The sequence below is a fragment of the Vicugna pacos genome, chromosome 19 (genome assembly GCF_048564905.1).
Source record: "Vicugna pacos chromosome 19, VicPac4, whole genome shotgun sequence".
Classification (NCBI taxonomy): Eukaryota; Metazoa; Chordata; class Mammalia; order Artiodactyla; family Camelidae; genus Vicugna; species Vicugna pacos.
In genome coordinates this window covers 27,815,203-27,843,175 of record NC_133005.1, presented here as the reverse complement: position 1 = coordinate 27,843,175, position 27,973 = coordinate 27,815,203, and the positions used below count along the sequence as shown (strand labels likewise).

General features: G+C 51.1%; 1 protein-coding gene across 7 annotated transcripts in view; it reads right to left on the bottom strand.

Moving 5' to 3' along the window:
- Positions 1–27,032, bottom strand: part of SRC (SRC proto-oncogene, non-receptor tyrosine kinase) — a 50,548-nt gene extending 23,516 nt beyond the window's left edge. For 2 of the 7 annotated variants that reach the window (XM_072944196.1, XM_072944197.1), the window contains exons 1-2: positions 26,738–27,032; positions 7,134–7,202 (exon numbers count right to left, since the gene is read on the bottom strand). The gene's annotated coding sequence lies outside the window, so the exon portion shown is untranslated. Of the gene's footprint in view, positions 1–6,938; positions 7,014–7,133; positions 7,205–26,737 lie in introns of those variants that run through there. The other 5 variants (XM_072944195.1, XM_072944194.1, XM_072944192.1 and 2 more) reach the window with 5 other exon arrangements.
- Positions 27,033–27,973: the final 941 nt, after the last annotated feature.

Genomic DNA, 27,973 nt, shown 5'->3' with positions numbered 1-27,973 from the left:
GGCAGTGTAGTCTGTCCTCTGGGCCACTCGGAGCCTCAGTTTCCTCACCTGGAAATGCAGCAGTAGTGCTACGTGCGTCAGAGGGTTGGTGGGAGGATTAAATAGACGCGCACATAACAGGCTTAGCGTGGGGCCTGGCACATAGGACACATGAACTACCGTTATTTCCATAAAGAAAATTAGCCTGTGCATGTGTACGTGTGCATCTGCAGACGTGTACACACATGTGCTGTAGAGGTTTACAGAAACTTCTGGAAAGAGTCCAAATTCTTCACAATATTTCATCTAAAAAGTGTGGAAGAGGGAAAGGAAAATCCCTTCTTCACATGTTGTATCACTTGACATTTGGAAATTACTTTGTCATGATTTCTTCTTCCGGGGAGACTTTAAAAAGCGGCCCCGTGGAGCTGGGGCTGTGGCCCTCCCCCACGGGCCCTCTCCGGGGAGGGCACCGCGCTCTCTCGCCTCCTGGCCTTTGCAGAGGCTGGGCCCCTCCTCCAGGCTCACAGATGCTCATAACATCCAGAAGAATCCAGAAAAGACTGTTGTTCCGTCCAGACATACCCACTCCTTCCTTCCTGACATGGAAGAACATCACCTCCACCTCTTCTAAGGGTGGAGAGGAGGCCAGGAGCTTAGGAGTTAAGAGTGAGGACTCCAGTCAGACCTAGGTTCAAATCCTGGTTCCACTACTTACTAGCTAAATCTTCTTGGGCACATCATTTCAAATCTCAGTTTCCTCATCTTTAAAATGGGGGTCATTATAAACCTAAAATCTGAGCGTTAAGTATGAGAGTCCTTGTGCCAGGCAGAGAGTAAGTGCTTGATAAACAGCATTCACTGCTGTTTGTTTGCTGATGTTAATACCGGTACAGGTGACAAGAGAGAAAATGCAGGAGGAAGACAGAGGAGGTAGCTGGGCCTTGAACGTCAAGCACAGAACTGAGCTTTGAATGCAGCTGATACTCAACTGTCCTGACAGCACTGCCAAGTAGGGACTATAGCTGCACCTACTTTACAGATGGGACCAAAGTTCAGAGAAACCCGGACCTTGCCTGAGGCCACACAGCAAACAAGTGCAGGAGGTTGGGACGCTTGAGGTTCAGAAAGGTGCAGTCAGAAGACACTTGTGGTGCGCTGTCCACTGTGCCGATGCCCCCACTACTCCAAGCACCTCGACCACTCCACCATCCCCACCTCCCTAACACAGAAGCAACACAGGTCAGAGGCCAACCTCTGACATCACCATCTGTATCTCTGGACCCTCCAGGAAAGAATAAGCATCATGGAAGGCCTGGAGCCACAATGCCAGGTTCAGATGTCAGCTTGCCACTTCCTAGTCAAGTAGCCTTTAGGGAGCCTCAGTTTACCCCTTATCAAAAATGGGAATCCACGTAATTGCTCCTATGGAATTGGGCTTGACAAGAAAACATGAGGTATTATTTATAAAGTGTCTGGCACACAGGAAGTGCTCTATAAATATTAGCTATTATTATCATTACTGTGGAAGGCCTCTTTTCAGATCCCTGCTCTCTTTTCTAACCACTTTTACAATTAAGCAAAGGCTTCCAAAATTCCATCTATGTGCCAATCCCTGTGCATGGCCCTGGAGAGATTGTCTGGTAGAGTTGACTGGAGCCACAGCCTACAAAAGCCACTTCACAGGGAAATGAGTGCAAAATAAAAAAGCATGTCTACTAGTTAACCTTGCTCTAAGATGCTTGCCAGTGCAATGAAAAAGAAATGAAAGGAATAAAATGGACCAAAAAAGAAGAGTATCATTATTTGCTGATGTAATCAATGTAGATGTGAGAAACCCAAGAGAATCTGCTATAAAACTATTAAACAAAAAGTGAATTAAGTAAAGTAGAAGGAAATGAAATGTTAAATCAATAATGTATATACCAACAGCAATCAGGAACTAAAATGAAAGGAAGCGTAGCATTACAAAAATATCAATTCTGCCTAAATAAATCTAAAAATTGAATGTGATCCCAATAAAAAAACCCAGCAGGATTTTTTTTAACTAGGCAAGTCAATTTTTAAGTTTGTAAGTAAATGTATAATAGCTAGGAAGTTCCTAAAAAGAAGAGTAATGAAGCCCAACTGGATAATAAGATTTATAATAAAGTCACAGAAATTAAAACTGTGTGATACACAAATCAATGGAGCAGAACAGAAGGTCCAAAAATTACCCCCAAATATGTGGGAATTTAATATATTATGAAAGTGGCATTATACCAGTGAGAAAAACGTAGACTAGTTTTGACCAATGGGTCAAAACTGGTTTGGGACCAATGATCTGCCATCTAGAAACAAAGCTGGATCTTGATCTCATTCCACATGCCTATACATTCCAGGTCAGTCATAATTAAACCACACAAAAATGAAATCATAAAGCTCTAAAAAGGGGAGGGAGAATAAGTTTTCTAATCTCAGAATGGGAAAAGCGTTTCTAAACATGATCAAAAAAAAAATCTAAAAATCATTTTTAAAATAATAAATCAATCTACATAAAAATCTGAAATGTCTGCATGGCTTGATAAATATCATAAGCTCAAAAGGCAACCCACAAGCTAGGAAAAATATCTATAATATATATATATATATATATATAAAATTAGTATATAATGAGTGCCCATAAAATAAGAAAAATAACCACAAATGAAAAGGCACTTAAACGTATGAGGTGATGCCCAATCTCACTTAGAAGATAAATCAAATTAAAACTACACAAGCCACCCAGCAACAGTGGAATATACATTCTTCTCAAGTACACATGGAATATCCTCCAGGATAGACCATATGCTAAGCCATAAAACAAGCCTCAATAAATTTAGAAGGAGTGAAATCATACAAAGTGTGTTTCTGACCACACTGGAATGAATTAAGAAATCAGTAACAGAAAGAAATTTGGGAAATTACAAATATGTGAAAATTAATACACTCCTCCATAACCAATGAGTCAAAGAAAAAACCACCAAAAAAAGTAGAAAATACTTTGAGATGAATGAAAATGAAGGCACAACATGTCAAAATATATAGGATGCAGTAAAGTAGAACTTAAAGGGAAATTTATAGCTGTAAATGTCTGTGTTAAAAAAAGATCTCAAATCAATAACCTAAACTTCCACCTTAAGACACTAGCAAAGAGAGAAAGAGAGAAAGAAAGAAAGAAAAAGAAAGAAAGAAAGAAAGAAAGAAAGAAAGAAAGAAAGAAAGAAAGAAAGAAAGAAAGAAAGAAAGACAGACAGACAGGAAAGAAAGAAAGAGCAAACTAACCCTAAAGCACATAAAAGGAAGGAAATAAACATTATAGCAGAAATTAATGAAATAGAAAGTAAAAAGTGGAGAAAATCAACAAAAGCAAAAGTTTGTTCTTTGAAAAGATCAACAAAATTAACAAACCTTTAGCTCGACCAAACAAGAAAAAAAGAGAGAAGACTCAAATTATTCAATCAGGAATGAAAGAGAGGACAATACTATGAACTTTACAGAAATAAATCAGATTTTAAGGAAATGCTATGAACAACGCTATGCCAACAAATTAGATGGATGAAATGGACAAATTCCTCGAAAAACACAAACTATTGAAACTAAGAAGAAATAAAAAAATTCAATAAAGCTAAAACAAGTAAAGAGATTGAATTAGCAATTTCAAAACTTCTCAAAGGAAAACTCAGACCTAAATGGCTTCACTGGTGAATTCAATCAAACATTTAAAGAATTAATACCAATTCTTCACTAGGGAACACTTCCCAGCTCATTCTATGAAGTCAGTATTACCCCAACACCAAAGCCAGACAAAGACATCATATGAAACTACAGACCATTATCTCTTACGAATATAAGATGTAAAAATATTCAACAAAATATTAGCAAACTGGATCCAGCAACATGTAAAAAGAATTATACATCATGACCAAGAGAGATTTACCCCAAGAATACAAGATGAGTTTAACCTCTGAAAATCAATCTATGTAATATACCATATCAATAAAGTAAAAAAAAACACATAATAATCTTAATAGATGCAGAAAAATTATGTAGCAAAATCCAACACCCTTTCATGATAAAAACACCCAACAAACTAGGAATAGAAGGGAATTTCTTCAACGTGATAAAGGGCTTTCTATGAAAAACCCATATCTAACACCATACTTAATGGTGAAAGACTGAATGCCTTCCCCCTAAGATCAGGAACAAGACAAGGATGTCCACTGTCACCACTGTACTGGAGGTTCCAACCAGGGCAATAAAGGAAGAAGATGAAATAAAAGGCATCAAGATTGGAAAAGAAGAAATAAAATTATCTCTATTTGTAGATGACATAATCTTGAATATAAAAATTCCTAAGGATTTCACTTAAAAATTATGAGAACTAATAAGCAAGTTCAGCAAGTTGCAAGGTACAAGATTAATATATAAAAATAAATTGTATTTCTATACACTATCAATAAACAATCCAAAAATAAAATTAAGAAAATAAGCCATAATATAAAAAGAAGACTTAGGAATAAGATTAACAAAAGAAGTACAAAACATACTCTGAAAACTACAAAAACTGTTGAAAGAAATTAAAGAACTAAATAAACGGAAAGACATCCCACGTTCATGGATTGGAAGACTATGCATTGTTAAGATGGCAACAGTCCCCAAATTGATCTATAGATTCAGCACAATCCCTAACAAAAGCCCAGCTAGCTTCTTTGCAAAAATTAACAAACTGATCCTAAAATTCAAATGGACAGTCAAGGAACCCAGAATAGCCAAAACAATCTTGAAAAAGAAAAACAAAGTTTAAGGACTTACACTTCTCAATCTCAAAACTTGCTGCAAAGCTCTGGTAATCAAGACAGTGTGGTACTGGTATGAGGACAGACTTATAAATCAGTGGGATAAAATTGAGGGTCCAGAAATAAACTCAAATTTACAGTCAACTGACTTTTGACAAGGGTGCCAATATAATTCAATGCAGGAAGAAGAGTCTTTTCAACAAATGGTACAGGAACAACTGGGTATACACGTGCAAAAGAAGGAAGCAGGGCACCTTCCTCAAATCCTACACAAAAATTAACTCAAAATGGATCACAAGCCTAAATATACAAGGTAAAACTAAAAAAACTTACAAGAAAATACAGACATAAATAAATTTGGTGACCTCAGATCACAATGGTTTCTTAGACATGACACCTACAGCATGAGTAACAAAAGAAAAAATAGACAAACTGGACTTCATCAAAATTAAAAACTTCTGTGTGCCAAAGGGCACCATCAAGAAAGTAAAAAGAATATACCAAATGGGAGGAAATATTTGCAAACCATATATTGGATAAGGGACTTGTATCTAGAATATACAAAGAACTCTTACAACTCAACTTTAAACCCAACTTTAAAATGGGCAAAGGATTTGAACAGATACTTCTCCAAAGAATATATACAAATGGTCTAAAACTGCATGAAAAGATGCTCAACATCATTAGTCATCAAGAAGATGCAAATCAAAACCACAACAAGATACCACTTCACATGCACTAGTATGGTTGTAGTTAAAAAGACAGACAACAATAAGTTGTTGGCAAGGATGTGGAGATACTGGAAACTTCATACATTGCTAGTGGGAATGTGAAATGGTGTAGCTGTTTTGGAAAACAGTCTGGCAGTTCCTCAAAGGGTAAACATAGACTTACCATATGATCTACAAGTCTCACTCCCAGGTATATACCCGAGAAAAAAGAAAACATATATCCACATAAAGACTTGACCATGAATGTTCACAGCAGCATTATTCACAATAGCCAAAAAGTGAAAACCATATGTCCATCAGCTGATGAATGGATAAATAACTTTGGTATATCCATATAATGGAATATTATTTGGCAATAAAAAAGGAATGAAGTACTGATACGTGGCTACAACATGAATGAACCTTGAGAATTTGCTAAGTGAAAGAAGACAGACACAAAAGACCACATAGTGTATGATTCTATTCATATGAAAGGTCCAGAAAAAGCAAACCTATAGAAACATACAGTAGATTAGCTGTTGCTTGAGGCTGGGGGAGGAAGAGTTGAGGGGAAGAGGGACTAATGAAAATGTTCTAAAATTGATTGTGCTGATGGTTGTACAACTCTGTGACTAGACTAAAAATCATGAATTTGTACACTTTCAATAGCTGAATTGCATGGTATGTGAATTATATCTCAATACAGCTGTGATACTGAAAAAACAAAACACTACACTGGAGGCCAATGTTCATCTATTAGATTAGCAGATCATCAAATTCTAGAGCAACCTAGGGGAGGGGAGAACCAGAGGCTGTGATGCAAAGGTACATCAGTGCTACCTTCAAGAAGGATAATCTGGCCAAATCTATCAAAATTATAAGCACATGCATTCTCCAGCCCTGCAATTTGGGATTAATCCTAGAGGCACCTTCACACATGAACACTAAGCATATGATGGAAGACACACATCGCAGAATGGTCTGTAACAAGCAAAAGGCTGGAAACAACCAACGTATTCTTCATTAATTAGATTAAGCATGGTCTCCAACCACACAATGAATACTATGCAACCATGACAAAGAAAGAAATAGCACAAAATGATCTCCAAGGTACACTGCCAAGGGCAAACAGTCAGGTGTAGAACAGAGTATGCCATGCACGATCATTTGGTTTTTTTAAAAAAGCTTTTCAGAGGGGAGGGTATAGCTCAGTGGGAATGCGTGCTCAGCATGCACAAGGTCCTGGGTTCGATCCCTAGTACCTCCATTAAGAAATAAGCAAGCAAACCTGATCACCTTCTCCCAAAACAAACCAAAAAAGTGCAAAAAAAAAAAATCAACTATACTTCATTAAAAAAATTAAATAAATAATATTTTTTTAAAAAGAAAAAGAAATTGACCCAAACGAGATTAAAAAATATATATAACATACATGCTTATCTGTACCTGAACTCCCTGTAAGGACACACCACGAACTCCTCCACGTGGCTGCCTCTGGCCAGGAGACCTGGGTACAAGAGAGGCTTACTTTTCTCTGCCTTCTTTTGTACTGTTTGAATTATTTTTTTACCATGTATGTTAATGCTTTTTCTTTCCTTTTTAAGAAAAAAAAAAAAAACAGGCTTACCTGGTTTCAGATCCTGGCGCGCTCTCTCATAGCTGGGCAAGTCACTTCACTTCTCTGAACCTCTGGATTCTGCAAAGGGAGGGATAATAATAGTATTTACCTTGCAAGATTGTTGTAAAGGATTAAATAAGACAATGCACCACAGCACACACACCACACCACATGCACCGCACGGCACGCACAGCCTCCCCAACGTGTCTGGCTCCTAGTAGTAGGTGTGTAGTCCATGTTAGTTATTAGTATGTTACTGTGCACACCAGGTGGATTGTAATAGGTACCACCAGAGAGCCTCAGGTCAAGTGTTCAGAGCATCACCAATCCCCTCCGACTGGGAGAAACTGGGAAAGTCTTCTTAGGAGAGGCAGCCTTTGAGAAGGGCATTCGCTCAATGATGCATTCACCGGCTCCTTCAACAAAGTCTAGCTGAGCACTGACTATACACTGGACACTACGGTGGGAAAGACAGACAGGCCAAGTAGCTGGACCAGCCAAGGGAGGAATTACAGAGAGGGCGGGCACAATGAGGGGCTGGGGCAGAGCCTCACCCAGGTCCAAGTGCTCATAGAGCAGACCAGGAAGAGGAGGTTCAGACAGGGAGAGGGGCTGCCTAAGATCACACAGCATCTTCTCAACTTCTGGAAATGGCTTCTACCTGCTGCGCCCTCCCCATGTCCCATAGGCCTGGAGAAGACAAAGTCCTGGAGAAGACAAAGTCCACAGGGGCCCGTCCCAGTGTGCACTCATCAGAAGGTGGATACTGATGCCATTTAAATTGAAGGCCCCATAAAGGGGAGGGACAACTGGTTCTCAGACGACAACAGCATCTGGTTGATGGGTAGAGAGACTCCTGTGTGCCCGGCACCATGCTGTGAAGTGCACTACCTCCACGACCCCAGGTGAACCCTCTGCAGCCCTAAGTGGTCAGCCCCATTTTGCAGATGAGGAAACTGAGGCACAGAGAGGTCAAGTTACTTGCCTAAGAGCATACAGCTTAGATAAGAGACAGCATCAGCAGACAGGCTCGGATTGTCGGGCTCCATAGCCTCGTGTCCCGGAGCCCATCCCCCAAGGGAGCCTCCGCCAGGGCAGATAGCAGCCATCGCACCCCCTCGCAAAAGGGCCCTCGGTGGGAGCTGTTGTCAGCCAGTCCAAGAATGTGTCCTGATAACAGTGGCCCAACCGGGGGTGGGAGGAGTGGGCGGTAGAGGTTGTGTGGGGAATGTGTGGGGGTGGAGGAGGGAGGATGGAGGAGGTGGTGGGGAGGGACACGGCCCACTGGAGTTCAACTGTCCTGCTTCTGGAGGGAAGGGAGCAGAAAGGCCCCATCAGGCACCTGCCCGAGGCAGGTGAGGTGCGGCATCCTGGTTAAGGAGCGTCCTGCTGTGGCCCATGGGAGGATCCTGGGCAAGTCAACCACAGCGTCCTTCAGTACCATGAGACCCATAATCATCCCGGGGCAGCTGCAAAGGCAAATGAGCTGACCACGTGTGCCTGGGCACGCTGGCGCACTGGATGAATGGGGCCCTGACCTCTGCTGCTACGCTACTATTCCCATTGTGACTGTTTCACTCTCCAGTTCTCACCAGGACCCTGCTCCACAGGGACCATCAGCCCTGTCTCTCAGAGAAGGAAAGAGAGAGATGCTCAGAAAAGCCAAGTCAGGTGCCCAGGCCACCGTCCAAGACAGCAGAGGACCAGCTGGGGATCCTGGCTCCCCTGGCCCTGGGCCACTCTGGCCCCTCTCCCCAAGGCCACTGGTCCCAGCTGGGCCCTCGCAGGGCCCAAGAAGGGCCCTTGGACAGTTCGTTTTCCATAAGAGTGGAGCCATGGACAGGGAAAGTGGCTGGCCCAAAGCCACACAGCCCAAGAAGGACCACTTATGGAGTGAACTTCCAAGGCTGGGTCCCCAGCTGATGCTCCCTCCGTCCTCCAAACAGAGGGGCAGGGACCACCGGTACTGGTTGTGCCCACAGGGAAGGAAGCTGGGGCTGGAGGAACATGAAAGAGGGCACTGGCCCAACACACCCATCTCACAGGTGGGGTCTGAGTCCCCTTCCTGCCTCCCCTGTGGCCCCCACACTAGAACAGAGGCTCCCGGTGGGCAGGAATCTTCTCCTGATTCCCTTTTCCCTTCAGACTCTCAAAAGGATTACCTGTTCAACTGGGGTGCTTTTCTAAAAATGGGTTCAGAATGTAGAAAAGACTCTTGCTTCCGAGTCGGGGGAGTGTGAATAATGATGATAATGTGAATGGCAGTAGAAACAGCTAATATTTACTTAGCACCTACTATGTGCCCCCATTATCATATATGCCCCCATTATCACCCCTTATTTTACATCATCCTTATTTCACAATGAGGAAATGGAAGCATAGACAGGTTAAATGATTAGATTAAAATCCTGCCCCCTTAGTAGCTAAGTGACAAGCCCCTCCCACTCTGAACTTCTCCCTGAAGCAGGGCAGCCACCCAGGGCCATCAAGAAGGGACCAAGAAAGGAGCATGCGGCTGGACACTTCTTGGCAGGGCCAGGGCCAGCTCAGCCCCCTCCCAAGAACTCAACACCATCAGCTGCTCCAGTGTGGACTGATGGGGTGGAATGGGACATGCTGATGGGAGTGTGGAGACCTACACCTTCTTCCCTCATGTCTTTCCACTTGACGTTCACACCACCTCTTCAGTGCTCCCAACAGTCCTGGAATGAGCTGTGGCCATACTCACTTTACATGTGAGCACACAGGGGCTCCAGGAAGCTGCCCCAGCCAGGAAGTGAAGAGCCAGGATGCCAACGCAGGTCCAAGTGATACCAAAGCCCATCCTCTCTCCACTGAAGCTGCAGGGAGGCATGGGAAGGGCAGCCCAGGAGGTGAGAACAGCACATGCAAAGGCCCTGAGGCAGGAAGGTCAGATGTGCAGGGAGTTACTGAGCGAGCGGTCTGGACTGAGTGGGTTCCAGGTTAATGAAGTCAATATAGGCCTTTAGCCCAGGCATGAGGAGGTCTGAGGGAGGCCCTCAGAGGGACCTGTCCAGCAATTAAGGACAGAAGGCCTGAAAAACTGAGAGGAAGGGCCATGAAGATTTTCTCAGGCTCTTGAGTGTGCTGGGAGGGGCGGGGCCTTCATTTGACAGCGATCTGTCAAAGCACAGTGATCTCCAGCTCCAGAGGGGGCATCTAAACCATGGTGGACTTCCCACAGGAGGGGACATCTCAGCTGAGGTCCAAAGGCTGAGCAGTTTGTGAAAAGTGTGACCTAGGCAGAAGGCATCGCTGTGCCAAAGGCCCAGACACGGGACCATTTAGAGAAAGGCAAAGAGCCAGTCATGGAGCCTGTTTCCCCAGGAGCAAAATGGAGGGAAAGATGGGCACACAGTGGGTGACTCCCTCTTCCCCACACCCATTTCCCACCATCTCCCTTCTCCAAGGCCCCTGCACTAGGGAGGGGGCTGCTGGGTCGTCCTGCCTTGGGAGCATCTTTGGGGCTGGTGAGGTTGGCAGGGCTGGGAGGCTTCACTGACCCCCACCCCCACCCCCTGCTGGTTTCTACCTGTCCAGGCCAGGCAGCCCGGCTGGTAGATGGGGAGGGCAGCTCACAGGCCAGGAGGCCACAGCCCTAATCTCAGAGAACTTTCTGAGATATCCCCTTTCACAGATGAGGAAGGGAGGCTCAGTGAGGGGTGCACCCAGCACCCAGCACCCAGTCACACAGCAAGGTGGAGGCCAGCCCTCAAATGAGGGTGTGGGACTGGGACTCTGAAGATAAGATTCTCGGGGAATCAGGCCCAGGGGTGCTGTGCTGAGGAGGAGCTGGAAGAGGAGATGCGGGTCCGAAATGACCACAGACCAGGCAGGTCTCAGGGACCCACCTGATGAGGGCCAGCCACCATGTGGCTAAGCGGAAGGCCTCCATCAGAATCTCTGCATGATCTCAGCAAGTCACGCCCCCTCTTGGGCCTCAGCACTTGCAAGGAGACAAAGGCTCTGGTGTGCCAAGGATTCCTTAATGGACCCCCAAGGACCTGGGCTGACCACAGGGAACACTGATGTGAGAAGCTTCGCTCTCTCCCAGCCTCTCCAAGGTCATGTCTCCCGGGTTCCCCAGGGGCCCCACCCCTGCTGGCTGATGGCTGCCAGCCGGCCCCTGCCCACGGGGACCGCTATTTCCTGCCAGCAGCTCTGGCTGCTTCCCTGCTCCGGGAACGCACAGTGCCCCCTCCTCCCCGCCCACACCCGCACAGGAACTCCCTCCAGGGACACTGGTGGGCAGGAGCACCTGGTGGCCAGGGCCCTCCACATAGTCAGTCTAGAGCTCAACCCCCACACTCAAACCCACAGGTGCCTACCCTGGACGTGCGACCTTGGGAAGGTCCAGCCCTCGCTTTACTCATCCATGAAATGGGGGCTCTGGCTGATCTCTGAGGGAGAGGGCACCCGAGCCTGACACTGAGGATGGTGGGCAGCAGGATGGTTGATACCCTTAAAGCTCCTACGTGCTGCTCACGGGATCAAGGCCAAGGGCAGAAGGGGACATGCTCCCTCCTCCCTTGCCCTTGACCCTCCCTTGGATGTAATTACCCTCTAGCCTCCAGACCTTTGCACATGCTATTTCCTCCCCTGAAGCCTCACGACCCGCCTCCCCTGTGCCTCCTACGAACTCCCATGTACACTGCAGGCCTGACGACAGCCCATATTTTACCTTGCCTGCCCTCCAACTAAGAGAGGTACCCCTCTTTTTCTGGGCTCACATAGCCCCCATCACATGGGGATTAAGAGCTGGGGTTCAAAACCCAGCTCTGATCCTTCCTAGCTGTGTGACCTGGGAAAAGTTACTCTACCTCTCTGTGCCTCCATTTCCTCCCCTATAAAATAAGGACAAAAATAATAATTACCTCCCATGATTGTCATGAGGATCAAATGAATTCATATTTGTGATGTGCTCAGAACAGAGCGCAGACCCTCACAAGCGTGCCACGAGTGTTCACCATCAACCAATCAGAGTCGCCGCTGATACTTACTGAGCACCTCCCGTGCACCAGGCCCTGTCCTCAGTATTCTACCAGAATATTCTCACCACAGCCTGAGAGGAGGTCCACTATGAACTTCACTTCATGGCAAAGACAGGGAGGCCCAGAGACATCAGCTTCTCCTCAAAATAGAAGTGAGGAAGGAGGAGATTTTTGCTGTTGTTAAGGAACTACTGTTTATTTCTTTTAGGTAGATTGTGGTTTTGCAGCTACTTTCTTACCATGAGTCCTTGCCTTTTAGAGAGGCAAACTGAAAGACTCACACCTGAAGTATGCCATGCAGGATTTGCTTTAAAATGACGGGTAAGAGGGTGGGACAGAAGTGGAGGGGGTAGTTGGCTAGGACAGGCCAGGAGTTGGTGGTGCTTGGGAACTCACAACGAGTTCGTGGGGTTCATTATACTTTTGTTTCCATAATAAAGAGTTCAAAAAAGAAGATGAAATAAAGTAATGCAAAAAACAAAAAAAACAAAAAAAGTTTGACTTCCCTTCCCCTCTCCCACCAGCTGCCCCCAGCCTGGGCCAACCATCATCACCCTCTCCACTCACTGGGCCGATAGCCTGCCTCCAGCCGAGGCCCCACAGTCTGCTCTTCACGCAGCAGCCGGATGTGCTCAAAAGCCTCCTGTAGTCCCTGTCTCACTGCAGGTTAAGAGACAATACCGAAGAAGTCCAGAGGCCATCCCCACCACCCACCTTTCTGCCCTTTCCTCCCTCCGTTCTCCCCCTCGCTCGCTCATTGCTGTTCCTCCAACACTCCAGCATGCCCCTACCTGAGGGTCTTTGCACTGGCTGTTCCCTCTACCTGGATTCTCTTGCCCCAGGGAGCCTCAAGACTCCTCCCTCCCCTCCTGGGATGTGAGCTTCAGGGAGCGGTCTTCCCCCGCTAGTTAGTCATCTAATCACAGCCCCGTTCTCTCCGCCCCAGCCAGCCCTCCAACCCCTTCCCTGCTTTGACCAGGGCACTTATCATGTTCTTACAGACCACGTGCATATTTTCCTTATTTGTTGTGTTTTTGTCTCCCCCACTAGAATGTCAGCTCTGTGAGCACGGATTTTTGTCTAGTTGTTTCTTTGCTGTATCTCAAGCCTCTAGAACATTGGCACATAGTAGTGCTCAGTAAATATTTGTGGGAGGGAGGGATGGAGGGAAAGAGGGAGAGAGGGATGACGGGAGGGTGAGAGGGATGGAGGGAGGGTTGGAAGGATGAAAGAATAAAGAGAGGGAGGGATGGAGGGAGGGAGGAATAGAGGGCAGGAGGAAGAGAGGGATGAATGAGTCCTACCCAGGGCCCCACAAGGTAAAGAGGGATAGGCCTCAGCCCAAGGTCCGTCCTACCCCACAGTCTATGTCCCAACCACTGCGCTCTCCTGCCTGGCATGTCTCCATGGCAGAGCCTCTGACCACCTTGATGACACAGGACAGTGTGCAAGTCTGAGACAGCTCTAGGCCGCGAGCCCTGCCCAGCATGGGCTCAGGCACAGCTCGGGTACCAGAGGATGTTTGCCGAGTGAGCCAGGAGTGAGTAAAGCATGAGCCAGGGGCCATCCATGAGCCAGGGCAGCCAGAACATGTCTGGTCCTGTGTTCACGGCATGAACACACTCAGGGCTGGCAGGCCCCAAACCGGCTCTGCCAGTGTGGCTGGGGTGGGGCGGGTGCTGCAGGCTCAGGCTGGCACGGCAGACAGACGGAGGGGTGCCGCCAGGGACAGGACCCGCAGCCCAGGGAGGGCGAAGGCTAAGCAAGTGGACCGTGGCGCTCCCACTCATCCCAGCCCGGCAGAGACAGAATTGTTCCAGCCCCTTTGGCTCTTGGCATTCTTCCTGGGCAGGAAGGAGACCCCTTTCCAGACCCTAGGCCCTGAGCTGCTCTGAAAAGGGCCGGATCCCTTCCCGCTAGGACCTGTCCACAGCCTGGAAGCCCTAGAGGGAAGGGTAAGGCTGGGAAGTGGGCGGCACCAGAGCAGGACAAGCAGCAGGCAACCTGGTGTGAAGCCCCACTCTGCCGCTGGTTGCTACAAAGCCTTGAGCCAGTCCTGGGCTCTTCAGGACCGTTTCCCCAGGTGGAAAGTAATGCTGGGCATGCATTCCAGGGACCTTCAATTCCAAGGTGCTGAGTTATCTGGAAGAGACCACCTCGGCAACTCCAGCCCTGCCCCTAAAGCGCAGCTCTGGGGTGGACGTGGCTAGAGCCCAGACTTGCACGCACGTCCTTACTCCCCACAGAAACAACAATAATAAGAATACCTGCTGACCACGGAACACTTTCTGTATGCCTGGCATCAGGCTTTACAGTCACTGTTTCATCTGGTCATCCCCACAGCACTGCGAGGTTGGGACCATTACTGTGCCCATTTCCCAGCAGGGGAAACTGAGGCCCCGGTCACATGGTAAGTTGGAGTCCAAGCCCCTGACCCCACCCTTGAGGTCACACTGAGCAGCCTCCATCTCCCCAAGATAGTTCAGGGCAGGAAAGAAATCTCAGATACACTCTGAAGTCTATAGCTGGAATTGGCGGGGCAGGGTCCATATTCCCCAAATCCAGAAACCCCTGAGTCCTGAGAGGCCCAGCCCCAACCTTGCCCCCACTATATAACTCAGGCCAGAGTATACCACTGGGAGCCTCAGTTTTCTCATCTATAAAATGGGTAGGACTCTGCCAGGTTCACCTAAGGTATACTGCTATTTAAAGCCCAAGGAACTGGAGGACTCAGTCTAGCCTCCAGGACAAGGTGGAGAAGCTGCTGGGTGTATGTGCCTCTTGATGGATTAGGGGGAAGGGGAGTAAACATGAACCTGAAGCCCACAGTGACTTCACCAGAGGGCACTCAGCCCCTCATCAGCAGCCCAAGAGAGGAAGGCTGATTCCTCTCATGCCCCATGAACCCAGTTCCAACCCCTGTCAGTCCCACCTCCAAACACATCCTGAATCTATGTCCTTCCCTCCTGCCTTAGTCACCCCCTAGTCCAGGCCCAGCCTCCTCCTCCAGGCTGGCCAACTGTGGGCAGAGAGCCTTTCTGAAATGTCAGACTGAATCTGTCCTGCTTAACACCTCTCCCAGCCCACACCCCAAGAGAAACGACAAAGTCCCCACAGGGACCTCCAAGGCCCTACAGTGGACTCTACTAGCCCCACCCCCTTCACTCCTTCTGCTCCACCCACACTGGCCACTTCCCCTTTCCCTGAGAACCCAGTGCACACCTGCCTCAGGGCCTTCGCACTTACTGTTCCCTCCACCCAGAGCATACTTCCCCTACACATATGCCTCACTCCCTCACTTCCTTCAGGCGCTTTACTCCTGTCACCTGCTCAGAGAGGCCTTTTCTGACCACTGGTTTAAAGGGCAACACACTGAGCCAACTCTGCTCTCTTGAGTCTCATTTCAAAAGCCACCTCCTCACAGGAGGCCTCTCTGACCTCCCCCAGCCCAAGGGAGAACCTTCAACTTCTCCTTCCCAGCGTGGACCGTAGCTCTCATAACGTAACACACTGTATGAGTACATGTCTGATGAGGACAAGGGGCCACTTCTGTCTCACTCACGGCTGAACACTGCAGTGGGTATAACATTCGAAACAGTTAACAGCTGAGATGCTAAGGTGCCATCCAGTCAGAATGGACACTAGCCAAAAGTGCAGGGTCTAACATGGAGTGGGTACTTGGTAATTACTGAATGAATGAACAAATGGATGGATGGATGGATGGATGGATGGATGATGGATGGATGGATGGATAAGTGAACAGGGCACACACTGTGGGCCTGGGACTTACCAGGGATGCCCGGGGCCCTGAGAAGGTGGCCCGGAGAAGGGAAGGGTCTCCCCAAGTTCACCAGCCAGGCTCTGCAGCTGCAGCCTCTCCTCCTGCACAACCTGACTTTCATTTCCCATCCTCTCAGTCTGAGGAAGTTCCTTCCCCCAGGGGAACTGGGGGAGGAGGAGGGGCAGACAGCCCCTTGGTCCCCGAAGGGGGGGCTCCCAGGCTCCATCTGTCCCACCACAAAGGGGCTTTGTCCTCGGTGCTGAGAGCCTGGGGCAGACCGGAAGCTGCCCCTCAGCCGCCCAGCAGGTCCCAGCACCCCCAGTCAGCTGCGCCAACAGCTCCAAAGCCAGATCTCAGGGGCTGGCATGGTGTGGAGCACAGCCCACTAAAATCTCTTTACTCTTCCTAGGAGTCCTAGGAGGGAGGGTCTAGGACGACCCCCATTTTCACAGATGGGGAAACTGAGGCAAAGCCACTTGGCCAAGGTCTCCCAGCCAGCAAAGACCAAAGCTGGGATTTGAAACCAGGCCCACCTGGCCCCCGAGTCTTCCACTGCTCTCAAGTGCCCCTGTCTGGAGGACAGGCCTTCTGGGTTCAGGAGGGCGGAGGGGCCTTTCTGGAAGCACAAGTGGCCAACCGTTCCCAGCCCTTACCCCAGCAGGAGACCACTGCCCTGGCACGGTCTACCCAACCATGGAGGGCGGTTGGACTCTGAACCCCGAGTTTGCCCCAGGCCCAGCCCATGCCCCAGGTGTCTTCGGAGTCTGCCGGCCAGGCCCTAGCACGTCTCCACCACTTACTGCCAGGCAGGTGTCTGCAGGGAAGAGATGTGCGGGCAGGCAGACCAGGGGGCAGATGTCCCCTACCCTTCGCCGCTCCCCTGTCAATACCAGACCTGCCATCTGCCCGGCCAGTACCCAGCCTCTCTCCAGTCCTGTCTGTTCTTACGGCAGTCCCCAGGGCCACTGCACCAAAGCCACACTACCTCAGCTGGGCACTACTACCCCCAGCGCCAGACAAATCAGTCCTGCCCCGTGGCCTCTCCTCACTGCCCCAAGGCCGCATGTAGGTACACCAGCCATCTCTCAGGGCAAAACTCTCCTGCTCCTCTGAGCTCCAACAAGAGCAGCTACTGACACTGCATCTTCTGGCCTTTCTCAAGCTCTACCTCCCCACCAGAGAACCACTTCATTCTTCCAGGTGTGTCATAGGTACTGCTTCCTCCAGGGGGTCTTCCGTGACTCACTCCAAGACTTCAGACCAGCCTCTAATTTGAGCCCCAGAAAGAATCCCCATCTTGAACCCCAGCCTCTGGGCTGCCTTCACTTGGCAACAGTAATTGAGCACCTGAGCCTGGCCTGATCCTTCCCTTCACACCTTCAGCAGGAGAGCTGCCCTGTTCCCAAAAGCCCCAGGCTAAACTTTGCCTGACCAACCTAGTCACCCTCTAACTACCTTGTACGTGATCTGCCACTCCTCACCTCCGCAGGCTACGCCGACACACACCAGGTTATTTCTCACCTCCAGATCTTTGCTGACACTGTCCCTTCTTCCTGGGGGGCCCTCACCCTTCTTCTTCCCTCATGAGTTATCCTCTGCGAAGCCCTTCTGGCATCCTAATGGCTGCCACAGTCCATATGGCGCCCACCCCATGGTACTGCAACGATCAGGGTCTGTGTCTGGCTCCCCCAGGGCGCAGGCTGCTCCCAGAGGGCAGCTTTGAGGTCCCCAGCACAAGGCTGGGTGACATCAGCAGCAGGTGAGCAGAAGTCCAGCTGCCAACTCCGGCCCAGAGAACACAGGGGCAGAGCCAGGAGCAACTCCCAAAGGCAGCGCCGAGTCCTCTTCTGCCCTCACTGCCCACAGATCTAAGGTATGGGTGGAGTGGGGGAGGGGGCTTTCACAAATGGCCAACTGGTAACCCAACCCACGTCGTTTCTAAAACTAGGGCACAGGAGAGAAACGGGAACAGCAGAATTGTCCCCAAATAGAACGGTGGCTCATCTGGTTCCAGGGCCTTCGGGAACACCTGGCAGGGGTGGGGGTGGGGAGGCAGGTGGCTGCTGTCCCGAGGCTTCAGAAGGAAATCTAAAGTTTAGGAGCAGGGAGGTAATATCACCGCTGTCAGTGCTGACACCCGACTGCCCACTTCCCTCAGGGTCAGTCCCAACCCTGGAAAGTGGGGAGTCCTCTCCCACTTAGCCCCATCTACCTACTGGGTGCTCCCCTAAAGTGTCCCACCTCCAAGACTTTGCTCACACAGGTCCTCTGCCTGGAATGCTGTTCCTCTTGTTGCCAGTCAGAATCCTGCCTATCCTTATAACCGTGGCCACTGACTGGGCACTTTCTATAAGCCTGACATGGGTGGGCATTTCAGGGGAACGAGCTTATCAGATCTTCCCAACATCCCTGCGAGGAAAAGACTCCTGCCCCCATCTCACAGATGATGAAACTGAGGCTCAAAAAGAGAGGCCATTTGCCCAGGACACAAAGCAGAGGAAGCAAGTGGACCAGGTGATGTGGTAGGACCTGAGCGGCAGCAGCCAGAGGACACCCAGATGGCCTGGCAGGGCCTGGTTCAGCCTCCTAGGCAGGCCCAGCCTTGGGGACTTGGCATAACTTAGGGACAAAGAACACAGGGCACAGCCCCCACCGGCCCAGGCAGAACTGGAGCCCCTATGTCGCTCTGACCCCCACCTAGGGTGGCTGAGGACTGAGAAGCCAGATTGGTACACTGTGATGGAGTAGTCTGCCCCAAAATATGCACAGACCTACTGCACTGATGAGAAAACTGAGTCCTGAAAGGGGACAGTTTCCCAATCTGGAAAGTGGGATGTGCCCCAGGACATCCTCCTGTGGTCTGGTGGACACTCCTTCCTTTCTCTGAGTCTCAGTTTTCCTATCTGGAGAATGGAGCTGTGGTTCCCTTCCTCCCGAAGTAGATATAAATGATAATAAAATAACAGCTAACATTTATTGAGCATTTACTATGTGTTAACGTTGCTCAGAGTATCATGCATAATGCCTCTCTTGATCCTTAGAACAAGTCTGTGATGTGGATACTGCCATCAGGCCTCTTTTTGAAATGTGGAAACTGAGGCACAGAGAGGCAAACTGACTCACCAAAGTCACACAGCTAATACGGAGGTAGAGGAGAAGCCTGTGCGGCTGGGGGCGGGGTGGCTTATAGAAGTCTCTCAACCTTCACCCTGCCCTGAGAGGAACAGTGGGGTGGGGCTGGAGGAAGGGTCAGGCATCAGGCAGGAGGCAGGAGCAGGGCTCAGCCCAGAGGAGGCGGGGCAGGCAGGGCAGAGGTGCTGAGGAAGCCCTGGGTCCACATCCATGCACTGGTTGGCTCGTGCAAGTTCTCTCGCTTTTCTGAGCCTCGATTTACTCCTTGGTGAAATGGGGTCAGAACTGCTGCCAAGCAAGGATGTCGTGGGGCTCAGACACAGCCATTGGCCTAGCACTGCGCAGGGCTCAACTGCGCGCTCAAGGAACAGATGATTATTCAAGGAATCCTCAGAGCGGGACCGCTGGGCTCGCTGTTCCTTCAGGATCTGGGTTCTATCTGATTCTCCACTCCGAAGGGGTGGGAAGGTGGACACGACCTGCCTCTTCCCTAATTCCTAGACGGGACCCTCCCAGCTCTGCCGGCTTTCCAGGCTGTGTGGCCTCAGGCAAATCACTTCACCTCTCTGAACTTTCAGAGCCTCCTCTTGATAATAAATCACGGCTTCCATGGGATTGAGAGAGACGTTCCTCCCTGGGGGAACTGAGGGCTTATGGGGAGAGGGCGGTTCAGTTCCACCCGCCCAAGCAGAGTAGCACCTGGCATGACCCTGCCTTGAGGCCTCAGTTTCTTCATCGGCCAAATGAAGATTATTATGATGGTCTGTCTCCCTCCCAGCCCACTGGGGATGATCAGAGGTGATTGTGGAAAGTGCTTTGTAAACTGTAAAGTGCGGGACCCTTGGGAGTGATGACTACCACACTTAGAGGCAAAAAAGAATCCTATGACTTACCATCTAAGGCAGAATGTATTAGAGCCATGAGGGAGGGCAGAGAAGGAGCAGGGAGTGCAGAGGAGAGGTGCATGGGAAGCACGGGCTCAGGCGGGGACAGAGAGGGTGGGCAGTGAGAGCCTTCTGGAGGCAGAGGCATCTTAGCCACAAGATGAGTGTGGAGAGGGAGGGCACGCCAGGCAGCGGGACCCGCAGAGGCAGAGGCACGGATGCTGGACAACCCGGGGCAAGCAGGAAGACAGCTGATGGCTCAGGAAGGCTACCAGGTCACCTGAGTGAAAGGGAAACGTGGGAGGTGATGGGGTGAAGCAGAGGGAAGAGCTCGGCCCAGACCAACAGCACTGCCAGGAACCCTTGCTGTGGACCCCGGGTCCCTCCTGCCTCTCAGCCTCTGCTGCCTCTCCAAAAAAATAAGGGTAGTAAGGCCCCTGCCTCCAGGCCTAGCAGGCGAAGATGCAAAGTACCCAATGCTCAAATGGCGGCCACCTTTGAAGAGATGGACCCATTCAGTGAGGGGGGCCTGGAATGCCTGGGTAAGGGCGCCGTGAGGTCTTAACAAGCCACAGGAGAGTGAGGGCTGAGGCGGGGTCCGGGCTCTGGAGGCTAGATGGAGGATGGAGCTGGCAGCTTCCAAAAGGTCCAGCCACCAAACTTGTCTGTTCTCTTGTTAACCTCCCCCGCCAGCCCCGCCCCATAGGACCAGACCACCGCGGGCACAGGCGTCCAGTGTCAGCCCTAGGGCTTCCGGGATCAGCTGGCCTGCAGAGGCCCAGAATTCCCGCCTCATCAGGGAATTACCTTCATAATCACAGGCACTCAGAAACCTTAAGCACTTATTGTGTGGGGGCCCTGCAGGCACATATTAGTTCCTCTGATCCTCACGGCACCCTGTCCAGGATGTACTGGCTCTGTCGTCCCCACTTCAGGGAGGTGCGACCCTCAGGCTCAGAGCAATCATTTTCCCACAGTCAGACACAGCAAACAAGTGGCAGAGCCAGGATTTGAACCCAGGACCAACTGGCTCCAAAGGTCTGGCTACTTCTACTCCCTTTAGTCCAGAAGCATCCATTGAGCACCCAGGATGTACCAGTGCTGGGAGGTGGGGGGATCCCTGCAAGATTCTAGGACCCCAGATCTGAGTGGAGATCCACCAGCCAGAGCTGGAAGCCCAGAGAGTCAGGATCACCTGCCCACCCAGCAAGGCATCCTCCCCATACCCAGAGAAAAATTTCAGCCAAGCTGGCTGCAAACTCAGTGGGAATCAGATGCCACACATCAATCAGAAGCCAGAAGTCCGTGATCACATCTCACTCTGCTGGGTGACTGTGGCCCTAGCCTTTGGCCTCTGAGTCTCAGTTTCCTCTTCTGTGTAATAGGAACAAAACTTCCACCCACCCCCAGGAGGGGACAAAGGATGGAATGAGTCACCTCGCTATGACCTGGCTGGGGAGAGCACAATGTGAGGGCATCAATATCAGACAGAGTAAAAGTCAAGGCCACAAACTTGAATAAAGTAGCCGCAGAGAAGATAAACAGACCTTGACGGGGGAGGCTGAGCTTTCCAATACCACCCCAACCCTGACTTCCATGCCCTAGCACCAGGATTCTGCCCGTGCGGGCCTCGCAGCCCAGCCGGTCTGAGGATTCAAAGGACCCATTCCCACAGTCTCTCAACAGCCCCACAGCCGAGCTGACATCCCCAGTCCCACATGGCACCAAAGAGGACTCAGCCCGGCCAGCCCCTGGAGAACCCCCTGGCTAGGATCCCAGTCGCGGTGCCTCAAGGAGGGAAGAGCCCTCAGCAAGAAGGCACTTGGTCAAGATCATCTAGTTTCTCCTCTCTGGCTTCTCATTTTATTCTGGAACTTCTCTGGGTAGTTCCAAGAGGAGGGGAGGTTCTGGGGCCCAGGTTGGAGGGGAAGTCACTTGCTCAAGGTCCCATATCAAGGAGTGGGGAAATCGAGGTTTTGGCTTCCAGCTCTGGGATCTTCCCCAATCATCTACTCCTTGACTCAGCCCCTCCCAGCCCCCCAGGTTGTATTGTGGGAAGGGACAGGCTGGCTGGGTGGGGAGAGATGGCTAGATGGAAAGACAAGAGATATGCACTTTTCTCCCTTCTTGGATAATATGTCCTGGATCTTTCTGGCCTCAATTCCCCCATCGGTGAAAAGAGAAGGTCAGAATAGATCAGGAATGTCAAACTCATGGCACACATACAATGATGTCTAATCCTCTGCCCAGGACAGACATTACTAATCTATCACAGCATTCTTTCCCATGAAGCCAAGACTGGGCCTCAGAATATTTCTCAACACAGCAATCCAGGCCTGGGGGATTTGAGCCCTGGGCCATCCCTAGACCAGGTAATATCTGAGTCCCCTCAAGGGATGGGAAGGAAGAAAGACAGACATAACATTTACTGAGCATCCGGAAGTTTCAAGCCTCTGGGAGACATTCACTGATTTAATCCTCACAAGGGAGGTGTGCAGAAGCTGAGGTTCAGAGAGGCTCAGTGTCTCGCCTTTAGACAGACAGATGGGAACAGGACCATGAATACAGGGGAGGCACCTACTGCATCACCCTCCCCAGGAACAGAGATGCAGAGCCAGCCACCAGGAGAGAGCCTAACGGACAGCCTCACCGCATCCTCCTCTTGACCCTACTAAGTGCAAGCCCCATGCTCATTTTACAGCTTCAGAAACAGTCACAGGAAGGGGGCTTCAGTTGTTAGAAAACAAAGGATTTGAGCATGTGTCTGGTTCTTCCTCACCCCTATTTATCAAGCTAATGCATGCTAAATGCTTTACTTCAGTTCTTTTGGGATATCTTGGAAGCCATGACTCACTTCATACATGAGGATACTGAGGTGCCCCCAAAGGAAGGGCCTGCCACCCTGCTAGGGACTCAAGTGGAAACCAGAGTGGTTTACCATGGAGATAAGGGAGTGGGAGCAGTGGAGGGGAAGTAAAGGGCTGGGGGAACCCCAGGGAAGATAGAGGTTCAGAGACCACACAACTGAATCAGGAAGTGAGGCTCTGGTCAAAAGGCCCAGGACAGGGAGGTGGGGGCCTCAGAAGGGGCTCTAAGGCCTGCAGAGACACAGGAGGACCCTGGTGATGCCAGCCTGGCCCAGGAGTCCAGAGCCCCACAGCCTAGACTCAGCAGACCCTGTCTACTGGCAACTGGGAAACTCTAACCAAGTGGTTTCTCCTCTCTGGGTCTTAGTATCTATATCTGGAAAATGGGGCCAATTTCACCTAAGGCAAGCTTTCAAGAAGCTGGGATGGGTTAGACCAATAGAGCTCTCCCCAGTTCAGCCTCCTTACACAGAGAGGGCAAGACAGAACTTAAGTCACCCAGTACATGGCTGCCAAAATCCCTCCATAGACCAGCACCTCCAGAATCAGTGAGATCATCCACTCAAAGCCTTCGCCGGACAGCTGGGGAGGCCAGATCTGTTGGGCCCACTGACCCACCCAGTGTCACAGCACACAAGACAGGTCCCATTTCCTGAGTACCTACACTGGCGCCAGGCACTGGGCATACAGCCCTCCTTTAACCCTCACCTGATAGGAAGATATTTACTGTTTCCATTTTTAAGGCAAGGAAGCTAAGTCTCAGAAAGGTAGAATGAATAACCCAAAGACACACAGCAAGCAGGCACAGTCAGAACTTGGATGCAGATCTTTCTGACTCCTGAGCCCTGACCATTCCTTTGGTCTCCATCTCTCCAGCCGACCTCACTCCCAGCCTCCAGCCATCCTGCATTGCACGGCCCCAACCCCTGGCTCTCACCCTCTCCTGCCTTTCTGCTACTGAACTCCTACTCTACTTTCAAAGCCCAGCCTCAAATGCCTCCTCCTCTTGACACCTGATCTAGGCACCCACAGAATACCTGGAGTCGAGCCCACAGGTCTATTTCTACCAGGTGACTTGGTCAACTCTGCACCCCTGGTCTCCAACATGGGGCTGTTCACACAGGGGACACCAACTATCCTCCTGTGTGAAGATGAAGGCCAAACTCCTCCCCAAGGCCCATGTGGCCCAACATGGTCCAGCCCTCCTGATAACACCCCCTCATTTCACCTCTCACCCACTCCCCTTAATTTTCTGTGCCCAGATTCACAGGGTCTCCCATTGCTTCTCCATAATAGCACACACTCCCCCATCTCAGGACCTTTGCACTTGCAGTTCCCTCTGCCTGGTTAGCCCTTCCCCTAGCTCCATGCCTGACCAACTCTTATACGCTTCCTTTGAGATTCCTCTGCACCGCACGCCTCTCTCTCTGAGCCCTTATCTCATCTGTGATTATATATTAATTTATTTGGCAACTTGTCTGCTACTTGGCTCACCCTCTAGACAAATTTCTGGGTGGCCAAGGACCTGTTCACAATTCCCCAGCAAGGACCCACCCAGGCTGACCATACTCCCCACCAGCCCCAGGGCCCTGGGAAGTGTCTAAGCAGAAGGGTAGAAGGCACACGCCCTCTCCTTCTTTGCTGAGTGAACTGCTGCTCCCTCTCGTCACCACCTCCTGGAAGGCTCTGGATACCTTCAAAACTCCCACTGCTAACCCATCACCACACTATTTAGCCCAAGTTCAAAGCTCCTAAAACATAGCAGGTGGTCAACAGAGGGTCATAGAGGTTTGTATCTAGGCAGGTTTGGGAAAAATGAGGTCAGTTGAGGACGATCTGTCAGCAGGCCACTGAGCCATCTCCTGCCTGGCTCCTGAGGCTTGAGGGAGCCAGACAACCCCCTGCCCCAGGTCACAATCAGGGAAGAAGCCAAATCAGGAACTGACTGTGAGCTGGGGATAATTCATGCTCCAGGAAGAGGCTAGGGGAGAGGAGAGAGCTGGAAGGACTTCCTGGGAGAGGTGAGCCTTAAGCTAAGCCTTAAAGAGCAAGAGCAGATAAACAACTGGTAGAGTTAGAGGGCACGCCTTCAGGAGCAAAGGCCCAGGAGCCACAAGGGAGAGCCCAGGCAGGCAGTCAGCTGAGACAGGTGACACATTGTAAATCATTTCCCTGGGTGGAAAGACCACATCACCAAGGCACACCACATCACCACATCACCAAAAGGGCCTCGTGGCTTCCACACAATCACTCATAAGTAGAGTCTTTCTGACACTGTCACGTGCCTGGTCTCGTACTGGGAAACCGCTGCTCCCCCATCACTGGAAGGGTACAAGGGCACCCAGACTGAGGACTCAGATCTAGGCTCTCATTCCAACTTCAAACTATGTGGGCTTGGCCAAGTCATTTCCCCTCCATAAGCCTCAGTTTCCCCACCAGCAAAATGAGGATACACATGAGTCCCTACCTCATAGGAGCTGCTCAGAAGATGTTAGCAGCTCTCATTATCACTGGCCCATTTTATACTCAACAAAACTGAGGCCAGAGGGAGAAGTGAGTTGCCTAAGGTCACACAGCCACTGGGCAGTGAGACTGTGCTGGAGCTGTTTCTTCCTCAAGGGGTTATTCAGTGACTTTTTGAGTACCAATCCCCTTCTGGGGATGAGCCCCACGAGGCCTCCCACCCATCTGTTTTAGGCAATTCATCCAGGAAGCGCTCATTTATTGAACACCTACTACATGCCAAGCCCCTACATGCAGAAGTGCACAGATTCTTCCCCTGAGGATCCCCATTTCACACATGAGGACTCAGAGGGACAGTCTTGTAGCCCAGGTCACCTAGAGGTTTCTTGGGGAAGCCAGGAGGCCAAGAAGACGGTCAGCAACAGGACAGGGCTGGTCCATTCTTGAAAGCAAGTCTGATATCAGCTGCACTGTGGCTTGGCTTGGACTCACCTCAGGAGACCTAGAGACCACTGTCCCAGATGTACAGAGTCCCTGAAGCCCAAAAAGCCTCACCAAGGGCCACACATAAACTCCGTGCACTCTCAAGCCTGCCTGAAGGCCCCAGAGGCTGAACTGATACCCCACAGGTGAGCCCCTTCTGTACACCTCATCCTTCCACCAGCCCAGTAACCTCAGCCAGGCCCACAGCTGGTCCTTATGAGGAACCCCTTAGCTCAGAGAGGGCAGGCAGTTGCCTGAGGACACACAGCAGGTAAAGTGGTAACGCCTGTCAGGACTCAAACCCACCACCAACCCCAGCCCAGGCAGACAGATGGACCCGGCCTGGTGGTGAAATCCCAAAACTTTTGCCAACTTCTAAGCAGACAGGCGGCTGGGCCTGCACAGAGGCGAGGCTGGGGGCGGTGGGCAGCAGGGACAAAGCACAGTTTGGCCCAGTCCCTTCCAGGCCGTTAGCACCAGGCCCAACCGGAGGCCCCATGAGGACAGGGAGGTCCTGGTGCCCGGGCCCTGCACCCTTCATCCAGCGCCCCCAGGCCCACCCTGCCCGCCCCTTCTCAAGCCCCCATCCCGGGCTGGGGGCGCCAGGCCGGGCAGCGGCGGCCAGAGGCGGCGCCGACTGGCTCAGATTTCAGATTTGGCCTAGACCTGGCCCGGGGGCTCAGGCCCAGCTAGCTGTTCTCAGGGGGCGCACAGAGGGAGGGTGAGCAGGAGGGAGTCCCCGCGCGGACAGGACCCCTAAGCACCCCCATCCAGCCCCCTCCCCCCGCGGCATCACAACAAAAGGCCGCGCCAGGCAAGTCCCCGTGTGCCCGCCCAGCGCTCCGGGATCGCCGCTCCGCCGGGAGGATGGGGGTTGCAGGGGTGGACAGGAGCTCCCACAGCCCGCGATCCGACGCCACAGTGGTCCCCGGGCGGGGGCTCCCTCACGCGGGCCGGGACTGGGGGCCGGCGGAGGGGTGGGGGTGCTCACCTGGGCCGGCGGGCCGGCGGGCGCACCGGCAAACAGACGCACGGGAGGACAGCCGGCCGGACGGCCAGGAATTCGGCACACGGCGGCCTGGCCGCTCCGGCTCCCGGGCCGGAATGGATTCCGGGCCGAAAGAGACAGATCGAGAGAGAAAGGGGGGAGGAGGAGGAGGAGGAGGCGGCCCGGGGAGGGGAAGAGGAGGGAGGGAGCGCGCGAGCAGGGAGGAGGGGCCCGGCAGGCCGCCGGGAGGAGGAGGAAAGAGGAAGCGCGCCAGGACAGATTCCCGCCGGTGACCCAGGAGAGACCCATGCGCGGGCCCCCACCACGCCAGGGGTCCGGGCGGGGAGGGAAGGGGGGCGGAGGCCTGGTCACAGAAGCCCCGCCCACCCCCCCACCCGGAGACAGCTCCCAACCCCGCGGGACACCCATCGGCCCGCAAGCCAAAATGCCCTTCCTAACTCCCCCCACCTTATTTACCCCAAATCCACCCCTCCCGAAATTATTAGTAACAATAATAATAATAATAATAACAACAACAACAGCAGCAGCACTAAAGGAGCGCTCACTTCTGGCCAGGTAGCGTGCTACGTGGCTCAGATCAACTTTAGGATCTACTACCAACCAACTGGGCTGGGCAGGCCAAGGATTATCCCCATTTTATGGATGAAGAAACTGAGACACAGAGAAGAGAGTCGCTGAACAAGAACCAGGGCTTTGACCCTGGCCTTGACCTGAGTTTCCCAAAGTGGACACTGGGGCAGGAGGGTCAGTGTGAGAAGGAGCAACATATATTTTAATAGAAATTTGTTCAATGTAATGTGCATAAGAAAAAGAAAAGGAACTACAGCAGCCCATCAGAAGGCAGCAAGTTCCGGATATTCCTGCTTAGGAGGGGGCTGAAGCAGGTATTTAGTGACAGTCACAATTCCAATCAAACAAAGAGGCTGAGTGCATCTAGACACAGAAGGCAGGGAGTATAGCAGAGAAAGGGGATATTGAGGAAATGCTGTTTTCGCCACAAAGCCTCCCCCACCCCCTCCCTATCTGACCCCACCTTACTCCCACCACCTCCTGGTCTAGGTTTCAGGACCGCCCTATTGGGGGTGGGTGCCCCACCCTTAGCTCCTCACATGTCCTCCCGCACAGGAGAAGGTGGGCCTGAATCCAGCTTTAAATACCACCATCTGCCTCCACATTCCTTCTCCAAAAGTTCTCCCATTTCACAGATGGGAAACTAAG